Source organism: Symsagittifera roscoffensis, chromosome 1 (genome assembly GCF_963678635.1).
Source record: "Symsagittifera roscoffensis chromosome 1, txSymRosc1.1, whole genome shotgun sequence".
In the NCBI taxonomy this organism is placed as follows: Eukaryota; Metazoa; Xenacoelomorpha; order Acoela; family Convolutidae; genus Symsagittifera; species Symsagittifera roscoffensis.
The window spans coordinates 95,652,490-95,668,200 of record NC_087062.1 but is presented as its reverse complement, the minus strand read 5'-3'; the positions used below and the strand labels follow the sequence as shown (position 1 = coordinate 95,668,200).

Here is a 15,711-nt window from a genome sequence, read left to right as displayed (position 1 = left end):
CTAACCGCTAAACCAAGTGCAATATCAAGGTTAAATGTGATTTTTTTTCGAATACAGTGAGCGCCTAATTGGCACGTTTTTCTGTTTGAAGATAAACACGCACAAGTTTTCTGCCCTGAACGATTCGTGAAATTTTTCAGCAATTTAGGTTCTTGTAACCTATACAACTTCAAAGAAATCTTAAAGAACTCAATTGAGCGTAATAGTTAACAGGAAGAAAAATTCAATTGAAAAATTAATAGATTTCCTAGTCCGAGAGTCGAACCCGGGCCTTGTGGGTGAGAGCCACAAATCCTGACCGCTAGACCAACTGGGATATTAATGTTAGCTGTATTTTTTTTTGGAATACAGTGAACGCCTTAATGGCACTTTTTTTTACTATTTGAAGATAAACTTGCACAAGTTTTCTGCTTTGATCGATCCAAGAAGTTTTGCAACATTTTGAGTTCTTGTATCCTATACAACTTCACAAAAATCTTAATGGACTCAATTGAAAGTAAAAGTAAATAGGAAGAAAAAATCAATTGAAAAATGAATAGATTTCCCAGTCCGGGAGTCGAACCCGGTCCTTGTGGGTGAGAGCCACAAATCCTGAACTCTAGACCAACTGGGATGTCAAAGTTTGCTGTATTTTTTTTTTCGAATTATGTGAGCGCCCTAATGGCACGTTTTTTCTATTTGAAGATAAACACGCACAAGTTTTCTGCTCGGATCGATCCAAGAAGTTTTGCAACATTGTAAGTTCTTGTATCCTATACAACTTCAAAGAACTCTCAAAGAGTTCAATTGAGCGTAATAGCTAATAGGAAAAAGAAATTAATTTTAGTTTTTTTTTATAGATTTCCCATTCCGTGAGTCGAACCCGTGTCTTGTTAGTGAAGCCACAGATCCTAACCGCTAAACCAAGTGCAATATCAAGGTTAAATGTGATTTTTTTTCGAATACGGTGAGCGCCTAATTGGCACGTTTTTCTGTTTGAAGATAAACACGCACAAGTTTTCTGCCCTGAACGATTCATGAAGTTTTTCAGCAATTTAGGTTCTTGTAACCTATACAACTTCAAAGAAATCTTAAAGAACTCAATCGAGCGTAATAGTTAACAGGAAGAAAAAATCAATTGAAAACTTGATAGATTTCACAGTCCGGGAGTCGAACCCGGGTCTTGTGGGTGAGAGCCACAAATCCTGACCGCTAGACCAACTGGGATGTTATTGTTATCTGTGTTTTTTTTTGGATTACAGTGAGCGCCTTAATGGCACGTTTTTCTATTTGAAGATAAACACGCACAAGTTTTCTGCTCTGATCGATCCAAGAAGTTTTGCAACATTTTAAGTTCTTGTATCCTATACAACTTCAAAGAACTCTCAAAGAGCTCAATTGAGCGTAATAGCTAATAGGAAAAAGAAAATATTTTAATTTTTTTTTGTAGATTTCCCATTCCGGGAGTCGAACCCGTGTCTTGTTAGTGAAGCCACAGATCCTAACCGCTAGACCAACTGCAATAGCAAGTTTAAATGTGATTTTTTTTCGAATACAGTGAGCGCCTTAATGGCACGTTTCTCTATTTGAAAACAAACACGCACAAGTTTTCTGCCCTGAACGATTCATGAATTTTTTCAGCAATTTAAGTTCTTGTAACCTATACAACTTCAAAGAAACCTTAAAGAACTCAATTGAGCGTAATAGTTAATAGGAAAAAAATCATTTGAAAAATTAATAGATTTCCCAGTCATGGAGCCGAACCCGGTCCTTGTGGGTGAAAGCCACAAATCCTGAACGCTAGACCAACTGGGATAATAATTTTATCTGTTTTTTTTTTCGAATAAAGTGATTGCCGTAATGGCACGTTTTTCTTTTTGAAGATAAACACGCACAAGTTTTCTGCTCTGATCAATCCAAGATTTTTTGCAACATTTTAAGTTCTTGTATCCTATACAACTTCAAAGAACTCTCAAAAGAACTCAATTGAGCGTAATAGCTAATAGGAAAAAGAAATTAATGTTAACTTTTTTTTATAGACTTCCCATTCCGGGAGTCGAACCCGTGTCTTGTTAGTATAGCCACAAATCCTAACCGCTAGACCAACTGCAATATCTAGGTTAAATGTGATTTTTTTCGAATACAGTGAGCGACTAATTGGCCCGTTTTTCTGTTTGAAGATAAGCACGCACAAGGTTTCTGCCCTGATCGATTCATGAAGTTTTTCAACAATTTAAGTTCTTGTAACCTATACAACTTCAAAGAGATCTTAAAGAACTCAATTGAGCGTAACAGTTAATAGGAAGAAAAAATCAATTGAAAAATTAATAGATTTCCCCCCAGTCCGGGAGTTGAACGCGGTCCTTGTGGATGAGAGCTACAAATCCTGACCGCTAGACCAACTGGGATATGAAAGTTAGGTGTAATTTTGTCATCATAAAATGAACGCCTAATTGGCACGTTTTTCTTTTCGAAGGCAAAGACGCACAAGTTTTCTGCTCTGATCGATCCAAGAAGTTTTGCAACATTTTAAATTCTTGTATCCAATACAACTTCAAAGAACTCTCAAAGAGCTCAATTGAGCGTAATAGTTATTGGGAAAAAGAAATCAATGTTAATTTTTTCATAGATTTCCCATTCCGGGAGTCTAACCCGGGTCTTGTGGGCGAAATCCACAAATCCTAACTGCTAGACCAACTGGGACATGAAGGTTAGGTGTAATTTTCTCCCCATAAAATGAACGCCTAATTGGCTTGTTTTTCTTTTCGAAGGCAAAGACGCATAAGTTTTCTGCTCTGATCGATCCAAGAAGTTTTGCAACATTTTAAATTCTTGTATCCAATACAACTTCAAAGAACTCTCAAAGAACTCAATTGAGCGTAATAGCTAATAGGAAAAAGTAATTAATTTTAACTTTTTTATAGACTTACCATTCCGGGAGTCGAACCCGTGTCTTGTTAGTATAGCCGCAAATCCTAACCGCTAGACCAACTGCAATATCAAGGTTAAATGTGATTTTTTTCGAATACAGTGAGCGCTTAATTGGCCCGTTTTTCTGTTTGAAGATAAGCACGCACAAGGTTTCTGCCCTGATCGATTCATGAAGTTTTTCAACAATTTAAGTTCTTGTAACCTATACAACTTCAAAGAGATCTTAAAGAATTCAATTGAGCGTAACAGTTAATAGGAAAAAAAATGAATTGAAAAATTAATAGATTTCCCAGTCCGGGAGTCGAACGCGGTCCTTGTGGATGAGAGCTACAAATCCTGACCGCTAGACCAACTGGGATATGAAGGTTAGGTGTAATTTTGTCACCATAAAATGAACGCCTAATTGGCATGTTTTTCTTTTCGAAGGCAAAGACGCACAAGTTTTCTGCTCTGATCGATCCAAGAAGTTTGCAACATTTTAAGTTCTTGTATCCTATACAACTTCAAAGAACTCTCAAAGAACTCAATTGAGCGTAATAGCTAATAGGAAAAAGAAATTAATTTTAACTTTTTTATAGACTTCCCATTCCGGGAGTCGAACCCGTGTCTTGTTAGTAAAGCCACTAATCCTAACCGCTAGTTCAACTGCAATATCAAGGTAAATTGTGATTTTTTTTTTCAATACGTGAGCACCCAATTGACACATTTTTTCTGTTTGAAGATAAACACGCACAAGTTTTCTGCTCTGATCGATCCAAGAAGTTTTGCAACTTTTTAAGTTCTTGTATCCTATACAATTTCAAAGAACTCTCAAAGAGCTCAATTGAGCGTAATAGCTAATAGGAAAAAGAAAATAATTTTAATTTTTTTTTTTAGATTTCCCATTCCGGGAGTCGAACCCGTGTCTTGTTAGTGAAGCCACAGATCCTAACCGCTAGACCAAGTGCAATATCAAGGTTAAATATGATTTTTTTCGAATTCAGTGAGCGCCTAATTGGCACGTTTTTCTGTTTGAAGATAAACACACACAAGTTTTCTGCCCTTAACGATTCATGAAGTTTTTCAGCAATTTAAGTTCTTGTATCCTATACAACTTCAAAGAACTCTCAAAGAGCTCAATTGAGCGTAATAGCTAATAGGAAAAAGAAAATATTTTAATTTTTTTTTGTAGATTTCCCATTCCGGGAGTCGAACCCGTGTCTTGTTAGTGAAGCCACAGATCCTAACCGCTAGACCAACTGCAATAGCAAGTTTAAATGTGATTTTTTTTCGAATACAGTGAGCGCCTTAATGGCACGTTTCTCTATTTGAAAACAAACACGCACAAGTTTTCTGCCCTGAACGATTCATGAAGTTTTTCAGCAATTTAAGTTCTTGTAACCTATACAACTTCAAAGAAATCTTAAAGAACTCAATTGAGCGTAATAGTTAATAGGAAAAAAATCATTTGAAAAATTAATAGATTTCCCAGTCATGGAGCCGAACCCGGTCCTTGTGGGTGAAAGCCACAAATCCTGAACGCTAGACCAACTGTGATAATAATTTTATCTGTTTTTTTTTCGAATAAAGTGATTGCCGTAATGGCACGTTTTTCTATTTGAAGATAAACACGCACAAGTTTTCTGCTCTGATCAATCCAAGATTTTTTGCAACATTTTAAGTTCTTGTATCCTATACAACTTCAAAGAACTCTCAAAAGAACTCAATTGAGCGTAATAGCTAATAGGAAAAAGAAATTAATGTTAACTTTTTTATAGACTTCCCATTCCGGGAGTCGAACCCGTGTCTTGTTAGTATAGCCACAAATCCTAACCGCTAGACCAACTGCAATATCTAGGTTAAATGTGATTTTTTTCGAATACAGTGAGCGCCTAATTGGCCCGTTTTTCTGTTTGAAGATAAGCACGCACAAGGTTTCTGCCCTGATCGATTCATGAAGTTTTTCAACAATTTAAGTTCTTGTAACCTATACAACTTCAAAGAGATCTTAAAGAACTCAATTGAGCGTAACAGTTAATAGGAAGAAAAAATCAATTGAAAAATTAATAGATTTCCCAGTCCGGGAGTTGAACGCGGTCCTTGTGGATGAGAGCTACAAATCCTGACCGCTAGACCAACTGGGATATGAAGGTTAGGTGTAATTTTGTCACCATAACATGAACGCTTAATTGTCACGTTTTTCTTTTCGAAGGCAAAGACGCACAAGTTTTCTGCTCTGATCGATCCAAGAAGTTTTGCAACATTTTAAATTCTTGTATCCAATACAACTTCAAAGAACTCTCAAAGAGCTCAATTGAGCGTAATAGTTATTAGGAAAAAGAAATCAATGTTAATTTTTTCATAGATTTCCCATACCGGGAGTCTAACCCGGGTCTTGTGGGCGAAATCCACAAATCCTAACTGCTAGACCAACTGGGACATGAAGGTTAGGTGTAATTTTGTCCCCATAAAATGAACGCCTAATTGGCTTGTTTTTCTTTTCGAAGGCAAAGACGCATAAGTTTTCTGCTCTGATCGATCCAAGAAGTTTTGCAACATTTTAAACTCTTGTATCCAATACAACTTCAAAGAACTCTCAAAGAACTCAATTGAGCGTAATAGCTAATAGGAAAAAGTAATTAATTTTAACTTTTTTATAGACTTCCCATTCCGGGAGTCGAACCGTGTCTTGTTAGTATAGCCGCAAATCCTAACCGCTAGACCAACTGCAATATCAAGGTTAAATGTGATTTTTTTTCGAATACAGTGAGCGCCTAATTGGCCCGTTTTTCTGTTTGAAGATAAGCACGCACAAGGTTTCTGCCCTGATCGATTCATGAAGTTTTTCAACAATTTAAGTTCTTGTAACCTATACAACTTCAAAGAGATCTTAAAGAACTCAATTGAGCGTAACAGTTAATAGGAAAAAAAATGAATTGAAAAATTAATAGATTTCCCAGTCCGGGAGTCGAACGCGATCCTTGTGGATGAGAGCTACAAATCCTGACCGCTAGACCAACTGGGATATGAAGGTTAGGTGTAATTTTGTCACCATAAAATGAACGCCTAATTGGCATGTTTTTCTTTTCGAAGGCAAAGACGCACAAGTTTTCTGCTCTGATCGATCCAAGAAGTTTTGCAACATTTTAAGTTCTTGTATCCTATACAACTTCAAAGAACTCTCAAAGAACTCAATTGAGCGTAATAGCTAATAGGAAAAAGAAATTAATTTTAACTTTTTTTATAGACTTCCCATTCCGGGAGTCGAACCCGTGTCTTGTTAGTAAAGCCACTAATCCTAACCGCTAGTTCAACTGCAATATCAAGGTAAATTGTGATTTTTTTTCAATACGTGAGCACCTAATTGACACATTTTTTCTGTTTGAAGATAAACACGCACAAGTTTTCTGCTCTGATCGATCCAAGAAGTTTTGCAACTTTTTAAGTTCTTGTATCCTATACAACTTCAAAGAACTCTCAAAGAGCTCAATTGAGCGTAATAGCTAATAGGAAAAAGAAAATAATTTTAATTTTTTTTTTAGATTTCCCATTCCGGGAGTCGAACCCGTGTCTTGTTAGTGAAGCCACAGATCCTTACCGCTAGACCAAGTGCAATATCAAGGTTAAATATGATTTTTTTTCGAATTCAGTGAGCGCCTAATTGGCACGTTTTTCTGTTTGAAGATAAACACACACAAGTTTTCTGCCCTTAACGATTCATGAAGTTTTTCAGCAATTTAGCTTCTTGTAACCTATACAACTTTAAAGAAATCTTAAAGAACTCAATTGAGCGTAATAGTTAATAGGAAAAAAAAATCATTTCAAAAATTAATAGATTTCCCAGTCATGGAGCCGAACCCGGGCCTTTTGGGTGAAAGCCACAAATCCTGAACGCTAGACCAACTGGGATATTAATGTTATCTGTTTTTTTTTCGAATAAAGTGATTGCCTTAATGGCACGTTTTTCTATTTGAAGATAAACACGCACAAGTTTTCTGCTCTGATCAATCCAAGAACTTTTGCAACATTTTAAGTTCTTGTATCCTATACAACTTCGAAGAACTCTCAAAGAACTCAATTGAGCGTAATAGCTAATAGGAAAAAGAAATTAATTTTAACTTTTTTTATAGACTTCCCATTCCGGGAGTCGAACCCGTGTCTTGTTAGTATAGCCACAAATCCTAACCGCTAGACCAACTGCAATATCAAGGTTAAATGTGATTTTTTTTCGAATACAGTGAGCGCCTAATTGGCCCGTTTTTCTGTTTGAAGATAAGCACGCACAAGGTTTCTGCCCTGATCGATTCAAGAAGTTTTTCAACAATTTAAGTTCTTGTAACCTATACATTTACAAAGACATCTTAAAGAACTCAATTGAGCGTAACAGTTAATAGGAAGAAAAAATCAATTGAAAAATTAATAGATTTCCCAGTCCGGGAGCCGAACGCGGTCCTTGTGGATGAGAGCTACAAATCCTGACCGCTAGACCAACTGGGATATGAAAGTTAGGTGTAATATTGTCACCATAAAATGAACGCCTAATTGGCACGTTTTTCTTTTCGAAGGCAAAGACGCACAAGTTTTCTGCTCTGATCAATCCAAGAACTTTTGCAACATTTTAAGTTCTTGTATCCTATACAACTTCGAAGAACTCTCAAAGAACTCAATTGAGCGTAATAGCTAATAGGAAAAAGAAATTAATTTTAACTTTTTTTATAGACTTCCCATTCCGGGAGTCGAACCCGTGTCTTGTTAGTATAGCCACAAATCCTAACCGCTAGACCAACTGCAATATCAAGGTTAAATGTGATTTTTTTTCGAATACAGTGAGCGCCTAATTGGCCCGTTTTTCTGTTTGAAGATAAGCACGCACAAGGTTTCTGCCCTGATCGATTCAATAAGTTTTTCAACAATTTAAGTTCTTGTAACCTATACATTTACAAAGACATCTTAAAGAACTCAATTGAGCGTAACAGTTAATAGGAAGAAAAAATCAATTGAAAAATTATTAGATTTCCCAGTCCGGGAGCCGAACGCGGTCCTTGTGGATGAGAGCTACAAATCCTGACCGCTAGACCAACTGGGATATGAAAGTTAGGTGTAATATTGTCACCATAAAATGAACGCCTAATTGGCACGTTTTTCTTTTCGAAGGCAAAGACGCACAAGTTTTCTGCTCTGATCGATCCAAGAAGTTTTGCAACATTTTAAATTCTTGTATCCAATACAACTTCAAAGAACTCTCAAAGAGCTCAATTGAGCGTAATAGTTATTAGGAAAAAGAAATCAATTTTAATTTTTTTCATAGATTTCCCATTCCGGGAGTCTAACCCGGGTCTTGTGGGTGAAATCCACAAATCCTAACTGCTAGACCAACTGGGACATGAAGGTTAGGTGTAATATTGTCACCATAAAATGAACGCCTAATTGGCACGCTTTCTTTTCGAAGGCAAAGACGCACAAGTTTTCTGCTCTGATCGATCCAAGAAGTTTTGCAACATTTTAAATTCTTGTATCCAATACAACTTCAAAGAACTCTCAAAGAGCACAATTGAGCGTAATAGCTAATAGGAAAAATAAATTAATTTTAATTTTTTTTTATAGATTTCCTATTCCGGGAGTCGAACCCGTGTCTTGTTAGCGAATCCACAGATCCTAACCGCTAGACCAAGTGCAATATCAAGGTTAAATGTGATTTTTTTTCGAAAAGAGTGAGCGCCCAATTGGCACGTTTCTCTGTTTGAAGATAAACACACACAAGTTTTCTGCCCTTAACAATTCATGAAGTTTTTCAGCAATTTAGGTTCTTGGAACCTATACAACTTTAAAGAACTCAATTGAGCGTAATAGTTAACAGGAAGAAAAAATCAATTGAAAAATTAATAGATTTCCTAGTCCGGGATTTGAACCCGGGCCTTGTGGGTGAGAGCCACAAATCCTGACCGCTAGACCAACTGGGATATTAATGTTATCTGTATTTTTTTGGAATACAGTGAGCGCCTTAATGGCACGTTATTCTATTTGAAGATAAACACGCACACGTTTTCTGCTCTGATCGATCCAAGAAGTTTTGCAACATTTTCACTTCTTGTATCCTATACAATTTCACAAAAATCTTAATGAACTCAATTGAGCGTAATAGTTAATAGTAAGAAAAAATTAATTTTAATTTTTTTAATAGATTACCCATTCCGGGAGTCGAACCCGTGTCTTGATAGTGAATCCACAGATCCTAACCGCTAGACCAAGTGCAATATCATGGTTAAATGTGATTTTTTTCGAAAAGAGTGAGCGCCCAATTGGCACGTTCTTCTGTTTGAAGATAAACACGCACAAGTTTTCTGCCCTGAACGATTCATGAAGTTTTCAGCAATTTAGGTTCTTGTATTCTATACAACTTCAAAGAAATCTTAAAGAACTCAATTGAGCGTAATAGTTAACAGGAAGAAAATATCAATTGAAAAATTAATAGTTTTACCAGTCCGGGAGTCGAACCCGGGCCTTGTGGGTGAGAGCCTCAAATCTTGACCGCTAGACCAACTGGGATATTAATGTTATCTGTACTTTTTTTTGGATTACAGTGAGCGCCTTAATGGCACGTTTTTCTATTTGAAGATAAACACGCACAAGTTTTCTGCTCTGATCGATCCAAGAAGTTTTGCAATACTTTCAGTTCTTGTATCCTATACAACTTCACAAAAATCTTAATGAACTCAATTGAGCGTAATAGTTAATAGGAAGAAAAAATCAATTGAAAAATGAATAGATTTCCCAGTCCGGGAGGCGAACCCGGGCCTTCTGGGTGAGAGCCACAAATCCTGACCGCTAGACCAACTGGGATGTAAATGTTAGCTGAATTTTTTTGGAATATCGTGAGCGGCTTAATGGCACGTTTTTCTATTTGAAGATAAACACGCACAAGTTTTCTGCTCTGATCGATTCAAGAAGTTTTGCAACATTTTGAGTTCTTGTATCCTATACAACTTCACAAAAATCTTAGTGAACTCAATTGAGCGTAATAGTTAATAGGAAGCAAAAATCAATTGAAAAATGAATAGATTTCCCAGTCCGGGAGTCGAACCCGGGCCTTGTGGGTGAGAGCCACAAATCCTGACCGCTAGACCAACTGGGATGTCAATGTTAGCTGAATTTTTTTCGAATTAAGTGAGCGCCTTAATGGCACGTTTTTTCTATTTGAAGATAAACACGCACAAGTTTTCTGCTCTGATCGATCCAAGAAGTTTTGCAACATTTTAAGTTCTTGTATCCTATACAACTTCAAAAAACTCTCAAAGAGCTCAATTGAGCGTAATAGCTGATAGGAAAAAAAATTAATTTATTTTTTTAAATATATTTTCCATTCCGGGAGTCCAACCCGTGTCTTGTTAGTGAAGCCACAGATCCTAACCGCTAGACCAACTGCAATATCAAGGTTAAATGTGATTTTTTTCGAATACAGTGAGCGCCTAAGTGGCACGTTCTTCTGTTTGAAGATAAACACGCACAAGTTTTCTGCCCTGAACGATTCATGAAGTTTTTCAGCAATTTAGGTTTTTGTAACCTATACAACTTCAAAGAAATCTTAAAGAAATCAATTGAGCGTAATACTTAACAGGAAGGAAAAATCAATTGAAAAATTAATAGTTTTCCAAGGCCGGGAGTCGAATCCGGGCCTTGTGGGTGAGAGCCACAAATCTTGACCGCTAGACCAACTGGGATATTTATGTTATCTGTATTTTTTTTGGATTACAGTGAGCGCCTTAATGGCACGTTTTTCTATTTGAAGATAAACACGCACAAGTTTTCTGCTCTGATCGATCCAAGAAGTTTTGCAATACTTTCAGTTCTTGTATCCTATACAACTTCACAAAAATCTTAATGAACTCAATTGAGCGTAATAGTTAATAGAAAGAAAAAATCAATTGAAAAATGAATAGATTTCCCAGTCCGGGAGTCGAACCCGGGCCTTGTGGGGGAGAGCCAGAAGTCCTGACCGCTAGACCAACTGGGATGTCAATGTTAGCTGAATTTTTTTGGAATACAGTGAGCGGCTTAATGGCACGTTTTTCTATTTGAAGATAAACACGCACAAGTTTTCTGCTCTGATCGATTCAAGAAGTTTTGCAACATTTTGAGTTCTTCTATCCTATACAACTTCACAAAAATCTTAATGAACTCAATTGAGCGTAATAGTTAATAGGAAGCAAAAATCAATTGAAAAGTGAATAGATTTCCCAGTCCGGGAGTCGAACCCGGGCCTTGTGGGTGAGAGCCACAAATCCTGACCGCTAGACCAACTGGGATGTCAATGTTAGCTGAATTTTTTTCGAATTAAGTGAGCGCCTTAATGGCACGTTTTTTCTATTTGAAGATAAACACGCACAAGTTTTCTGCTCTGATCGATCCAAGAAGTTTTGCAACATTTTAAGTTCTTGTATCCTATACAACTTCAAAAAACTCTCAAAGAGCTCAATTGAGCGTAATAGCTGACAGGAAAAAAAATTAATTTATTTTTTTAAATATATTTTCCATTCCGGGAGTCCAACCCGTGTCTTGTTAGTGAAGCCACAGATCCTAACCGCTAGACCAACTGCAATATCAAGGTTAAATGTGATTTTTTTCGAATACAGTGAGCGCCTAAGTGGCACGTTCTTCTGTTTGAAGATAAACACGCACAAGTTTTCTGCCCTGAACGATTCATGAAGTTTTTCAGCAATTTAGGTTTTTGTAACCTATACAACTTCAAAGAAATCTTAAAGAACTCAATTGAGCGTAATACTTAACAGGAAGGAAAAATCAATTGAAAAATTAATAGTTTTCCCAGCCCGGGAGTCGAATCCGGGCCTTGTGGGTGAGAGCCACAAATCTTGACCGCTAGACCAACTGGGATATTTATGTTATCTGTATTTTTTTTGGATTACAGTGAGCGCCTTAATGGCACGTTTTTCTATTTGAAGATAAACACGCACAAGTTTTCTGCTCTGATCGATCCAAGAAGTTTTGCAATACTTTCAGTTCTTGTATCCTATACAACTTCACAAAAATCTTAATGAACTCAATTGAGCGTAATAGTTAATAGGAAGAAAAAATCAATTGAAAAATGAATAGATTTCCCAGTCCGGGAGTCGAACCCGGGCCTTGTGGGGGAGAGCCAGAAGTCCTGACCGCTAGACCAACTGGGATGTCAATGTTAGCTGAATTTTTTTGGAATACAGTGAGCGGCTTAATGGCACGTTTTTCTATTTGAAGATAAACACGCACAAGTTTTCTGCTCTGATCGATTCAAGAAGTTTTGCAACATTTTGAGTTCTTCTATCCTATACAACTTCACAAAAATCTTAATGAACTCAATTGAGCGTAATAGTTAATAGGAAGCAAAAATCAATTGAAAAGTGAATAGATTTCCCAGTCCGGGAGTCGAACCCGGGACTTGTGGGTGAGAGCCACAAATCCTGACCGCTAGACCAACTGGGATGTCAATGTTAGCTGAATTTTTTTTGAATTAAGTGAGCGCCTTAATGGCACGATTTTTCTATTTGAAGATAAACACGCACAAGTTTTCTGCTCTGATCGATCCAAGAAGTTTTGCAACATTTTAAGTTCTTGTATCCTATACAACTTCAAAAAACTCTCAAAGAGCTCAATTGAGCGTAATAGCTGATAGGAAAAAAAATTAATTTAATTTTTTTTATATATTTTCCATTCCGGGAGTCCAACCCGTGTCTTGTTAGTGAAGCCACAGATCCTAACCGCTAGACCAACTGCATTATCAAGGTTAAATGTGATTTTTTTTCGAATACAGTGAGCGCCTTAATGGCACGTTTTTCTATTTGAAGATAAACACGCACAAGTTTTCTGCTCTGATCGATTCTTGAAGTTTTTCAACAATTTAAGTTCTTGTAACCTATACAACTTCAAAAAAAACTTAAAGAACTCAATTGAGCGTAATAGTTAATAGTAAGAAAAAATTAATTTTAATTTTTTTAATAGATTTCCCATTCCGGGAGTCGAACCCGTGTCTTGATAGTGAAGCCACAGATCCTAACCGCTAGACCAAGTGCAATATCAAGGTTAAATGTGATTCTTTTCGAATACAGTGAGCGCCTAATTGGCACGTTCTTCTGTTTGAAGATAAACACGCACAAGTTTTCTGCCCTGAACGATTCATGAAGTTTTCAGCAATTTAGGTTCTTGTATTCTATACAAGTTCAAAGAAATCTTAAAGAACTCAATTGAGCGTAATAGTTAACAGGAAGAAAAAATCAATTGAAAAATTAATAGTTTTCCCAGTCCGGGAGTCGAACCCGGGCCTTGTGGGTGAGAGCCTCAAATCTTGACCGCTAGACCAACTGGGATATTAATGTTATCTGTACTTTTTTTTGGATTACAGTGAGCGCCTTAATGGCACGTTTTTCTATTTGAAGATAAACACGCACAAGTTTTCTGCTCTGATCGATCCAAGAAGTTTTGCAATACTTTCAGTTCTTGTATCCTATACAACTTCACAAAAATCTTAATGAACTCAATTGAGCGTAATAGTTAATAGGAAGAAAAAATCAATTGAAAAATGAATAGATTTCCCAGTCCGGGAGGCGAACCCGGGCCTTCTGGGTGAGAGCCACAAAACCTGACCGCTAGACCAACTGGGATGTAAATTTTAGCTGAATTTTTTTGGAATATCGTGAGCGGCTTAATGGCACGTTTTTCTATTTGAAGATAAACACGCACAAGTTTTCTGCTCTGATCGATTCAAGAAGTTTTGCAACATTTTGAGTTCTTGTATCCTATACAACTTCACAAAAATCTTAGTGAACTCAATTGAGCGTAATAGTTAATAGGAAGCAAAAATCAATTGAAAAATGAATAGATTTCCCAGTCCGGGAGTCGAACCCGGGCCTTGTGGGTGAGAGCCACAAATCCTGACCGCTAGACCAACTGGGATGTCAATGTTAGCTGAATTTTTTTCGAATTAAGTGAGCGCCTTAATGGCACGTTTTTTCTATTTGAAGATAAACACGCACAAGTTTTCTGCTCTGATCGATCCAAGAAGTTTTTGCAACATTTTAAGTTCTTGTATCCTATACAACTTCAAAAAACTCTCAGAGAGCTCAATTGAGCGTAATAGCTGATAGGAAAAAAAATTAATTTATTTTTTTAAATATATTTTCCATTTCGGGAGTCCAACCCGTGTCTTGTTAGTGAAGCCACAGATCCTAACCGCTAGACCAACTGCATTATCAAGGTTAAATGTGATTTTTTTTCGAATACAGTGAGCGCCTAAGTGGCACGTTCTTCTGTTTGAAGATAAACACGCACAAGTTTTCTGCTCTGATCGATTCTTGAAGTTTTTCAACAATTTAAGTTCTTGTAACCTATACAACTTCAAAGAAAACTTAAAGAACTCAATTGAGCGTAATAGTTTATAGGAAGGAAAAATCAATGGAAAAATGAATAGATTTACCAGTCCGGGAGTCGAACCCGGGCCTTTTGGGTGAGAGCCACAACTCCTGACCGCTAGACCAACTGGGATGTCAATGTTAGCTGAATTTTTTTGGAATACAGTGAGCGGCTTAATGGCACGTTTTTCTATTTGAAGATAAACACGCACAAGTTTTCTGCTCTGATCGATTCAAGAAGTTTTGCAACATTTTGAGTTCTTGTATCCTATACAACTTCACAAAAATCTTAATGAACTCAATTGAGCGTAATAGTTAATAGGAAGCAAAAATCAATTGAAAAGTGAATAGATTTCCCAGTCCGGGAGTCGAACCCGGGCCTTGTGGGTGAGAGCTATAAATCCTGACCGCTAGACCAACTGGGATGTCAATGTTCGCTGATTTTTTTTTGAATTAAGTGAGCGCCTTAATGGCACGATTTTTCTATTTGAAGATAAACACGCACAAGTTTTCTGCTCTGCTCGATCCAAGAAGTTTTGCAACATTTTAAGTTCTTGTATCCTATACAACTTCAAAAAACTCTCAAAGAGCTCAATTCAGCGTAATAGCTGGTAGGAAAAAAAATTAATTTAATTTTTTTTATATATTTTCCATTCCGGGAGTCCAACCCGTGTCTTGTTAGTGAAGCCACAGATCCTAACCGCTAGACCAACTGCAATATCAAGGTTAATTGTGATTTTTTTTCGAATACAGTGAGCGCCTTAATGGCACGTTTTTCTATTTGAAGATAAACACGCAGAAGTTTTCTGCTCTGATCGATTCATGAAGTTTTTCAACAATTTAAGTGCTTGTAACCTATACAACTTCAAAGAAAACTTAAAGAACTCAATTGAGCGTAATAGTTAATAGGAAGAAAAAATCAATTGAAAAATGAATGTGACATTCGACCAGAATGGCCAAAATGCAATTTATGCAGACTTCGAGTTTTTAGCAGCGAGCCTTCCGGATTGGTGGTTATTACGAACTAAGAACGTTATTGGAACGATTGGCCAAACGGTGAGGGCTAGAATATTCTGGTATTTTAAAATTTCAAAAATTCGAATTATGACGTCATATTTCTGGTAACGTCAGAAACGGCCATTTTGACTAAAGCGAGAAAGAAAAAGAGAACAACATTAGCTGCGCTAGCAACAACAACGAAATTGAGATCGGAAAACAGCAACGAGTTACAGAGTAACAGAAGAACACTCCGAGTTGCAACTATTGTGCTGCTACAATAGTTGCAAGGCCGTTGCGAACAAGGGTGGAGGACAGCCCTCCGGATTAAGAGGAAGTCAAGATTAACAAGCTTGATCCAGCGGATTCATCAATCCGGAAGGGTAAAGGAACTGAAATTTTTATCCTGTTGCATAAACTTTTAGCTTCC

At 36.9% G+C, this 15,711-nt stretch overlaps 1 protein-coding gene and 15 non-coding genes across 16 annotated transcripts in view; 1 reads left to right on the top strand and 15 right to left on the bottom strand.

Moving 5' to 3' along the window:
- Window positions 1-15,711, top strand: part of LOC134857265 (serine dehydratase-like) — a 260,322-nt gene that overhangs the window by 84,355 nt on the left and 160,256 nt on the right. The window lies entirely within an intron of this gene.
- On the bottom strand, window positions 245-316 carry Trnae-cuc (transfer RNA glutamic acid (anticodon CUC)). Its single transcript has one exon. It is a non-coding gene; the product is annotated as a tRNA-Glu (tRNA).
- Window positions 542-613, bottom strand: Trnae-cuc (transfer RNA glutamic acid (anticodon CUC)). The gene has a single exon. It is a non-coding gene; the product is annotated as a tRNA-Glu (tRNA).
- Window positions 1,135-1,206, bottom strand: Trnae-cuc (transfer RNA glutamic acid (anticodon CUC)). Its single transcript has one exon. It is a non-coding gene; the product is annotated as a tRNA-Glu (tRNA).
- Window positions 8,778-8,849, bottom strand: Trnae-cuc (transfer RNA glutamic acid (anticodon CUC)). Its single transcript has one exon. It is a non-coding gene; the product is annotated as a tRNA-Glu (tRNA).
- Window positions 9,364-9,435, bottom strand: Trnae-cuc (transfer RNA glutamic acid (anticodon CUC)). Its single transcript has one exon. It is a non-coding gene; the product is annotated as a tRNA-Glu (tRNA).
- Trnae-cuc (transfer RNA glutamic acid (anticodon CUC)) lies at window positions 9,658-9,729 on the bottom strand. The gene has a single exon. It is a non-coding gene; the product is annotated as a tRNA-Glu (tRNA).
- On the bottom strand, window positions 9,950-10,021 carry Trnae-cuc (transfer RNA glutamic acid (anticodon CUC)). The gene has a single exon. It is a non-coding gene; the product is annotated as a tRNA-Glu (tRNA).
- On the bottom strand, window positions 10,829-10,900 carry Trnae-cuc (transfer RNA glutamic acid (anticodon CUC)). The gene has a single exon. It is a non-coding gene; the product is annotated as a tRNA-Glu (tRNA).
- Window positions 11,121-11,192, bottom strand: Trnae-cuc (transfer RNA glutamic acid (anticodon CUC)). The gene has a single exon. It is a non-coding gene; the product is annotated as a tRNA-Glu (tRNA).
- Trnae-cuc (transfer RNA glutamic acid (anticodon CUC)) lies at window positions 11,707-11,778 on the bottom strand. The gene has a single exon. It is a non-coding gene; the product is annotated as a tRNA-Glu (tRNA).
- Window positions 12,000-12,071, bottom strand: Trnae-cuc (transfer RNA glutamic acid (anticodon CUC)). The gene has a single exon. It is a non-coding gene; the product is annotated as a tRNA-Glu (tRNA).
- Trnae-cuc (transfer RNA glutamic acid (anticodon CUC)) lies at window positions 12,292-12,363 on the bottom strand. Its single transcript has one exon. It is a non-coding gene; the product is annotated as a tRNA-Glu (tRNA).
- Trnae-cuc (transfer RNA glutamic acid (anticodon CUC)) lies at window positions 13,173-13,244 on the bottom strand. Its single transcript has one exon. It is a non-coding gene; the product is annotated as a tRNA-Glu (tRNA).
- On the bottom strand, window positions 13,759-13,830 carry Trnae-cuc (transfer RNA glutamic acid (anticodon CUC)). The gene has a single exon. It is a non-coding gene; the product is annotated as a tRNA-Glu (tRNA).
- Trnae-cuc (transfer RNA glutamic acid (anticodon CUC)) lies at window positions 14,639-14,710 on the bottom strand. The gene has a single exon. It is a non-coding gene; the product is annotated as a tRNA-Glu (tRNA).